A 1,776-nucleotide genomic window follows, 5' to 3' on the forward strand; every position below is an offset into this window, starting at 1 on the left:
AAGGACTCCAGTACTTTGGCCACCTCATGGGAAGAGTTGACTCATTGGGAAAGACTCTGATGCTGGGAGGGATTGGAGGCAGGAGGAGAAGGGGACGACAGAGGATGAGATGGCTGGATGGCATCACTGACTCGATGGACGTGAGTCTGGGTGAACTCTGGGGGTTGGTGATGGACAGGGAGGCCTGGCGTGCTGCAATTCATGGGGTCACAAAGAGTCGGACACAACTGAGCGCCTGATCTGATCTGATTTGAAGATATGAAAGCAATCCAAGTGCCTATTGACCAAAGTATGGTTAAGCCAATGTGGTAGGTACCAATAACACAGTATATTCCACATTTAAAAGGAATAGAATATAATACATGCTACAACATGGGTACACCTAGTGGACATTATACAAATAAAATAAGGCTGACAAGAGAGGACAAATATTGGATGGTTCCACTGAAATGAAGTGGTCAGCGTGGTCAGATTCATAGGGAGAAAGTAGAATGGTGTTGCCAGGAGCTGGGGAAGGAAAAAGGGGGAATTGTTGGTTAATGTGTACAGAGTTTCTGTTTTGCCAGAGGAAAAAAGGTCCTGGGGTTTGGTTGCACAAAATGTGAATGTACTTAACATGGAAATGGGGGAGGTCGTTGACCCCCATGTCCTCTGCCTGCGTTCTGTCTGTGGTAAAAGCTTATCAAAAGAATAAATTTACTCCAAGAAGGGAGAGCATGCAGAAACAAAGGAAAACAGTCAAAGGAGAACACATAATAATAATAATAATATAGTGATTAAGCATAGTCAAAGACCATTAGTTCCTTCTCAAGGGCTACAGACAATATTCTGAGAGCATGTAGATACAGACATTTCCACCAGCTGGAAGAAGTTAACTAACTGATGAGCAGAGGGTAGCCATGACAACAGGTGCCCCAATTCTGAGAACTAGCCTCAAGGAAATGGGAACAAGCTGACCTTGTTACTGACGTTTAACTGTACCTAAAACAGTCAAGACAACGCTGGTCAGCTCACTGATGACCAATTTCAAGATGACTGTCAGAGTGAATTGTGCTGTTTCTGAATGTATCACCCTCTCTGAGACTATAAAAGCTCTTGTGCTCTGCTCAGGTATGTCTGACTCTTTTCAAACCTATGGACTGTAGCCCACCAGGCTCCTCTGTCCATGGGATTCTCCAGGCAAGAATACTGGAGTGGGTTGCCATGCCCTCTCAGGGAATCTCCCAACCTAGGGTTTGAACCCAGGGCTTTTGCATCCAGGCAGATTCTTCAGTGTTTCAGCCACCAGGGAAACCCAAGGATACTGGAATGGGTAGCCTATTCCTTCTCCAGGTGATCTACCTGACCCAGAAACTGAAGTGCTATCTCCTGTACTGCGGGTGGAATCTTTACCAGTTGAACAACAGGGAAACCCACTGAAGCTGTTACTGTCTGCTTGTTGGGGTGGGCAGGGGAGTTGACCTTTGGCAGTAGTATAACCCTCCTCCCACCCATTGCTGGCATCCAAAATAAAGCAAACTTTCCTTCCACCAACCTGGCCTTCTTAATGGCTTTTGAGGAGCCAGCAGCCAGACTCTGCTTTTGGTTATGACACAACTGAACTAATTAGTTAAAGAGGGTTCAGTTAAGTTCAGTTCAGTCGCTCAGTCGTGTCTGACTCTTTGTGACCCCATGAATCACAGCACACCAGGCCTCCCTGTCCATCACCAACTCCCAGAGTTCACCCAGACTCACGTCCATCGAGTCAGTGATGCCATCCAGCCATTTCATCCTCTG

The sequence above is a fragment of the Bison bison genome, unplaced genomic scaffold, assembly GCF_000754665.1.
Source record: "Bison bison bison isolate TAMUID 2011002044 unplaced genomic scaffold, Bison_UMD1.0 scf7180017846240, whole genome shotgun sequence".
Classification (NCBI taxonomy): Eukaryota; Metazoa; Chordata; class Mammalia; order Artiodactyla; family Bovidae; genus Bison; species Bison bison.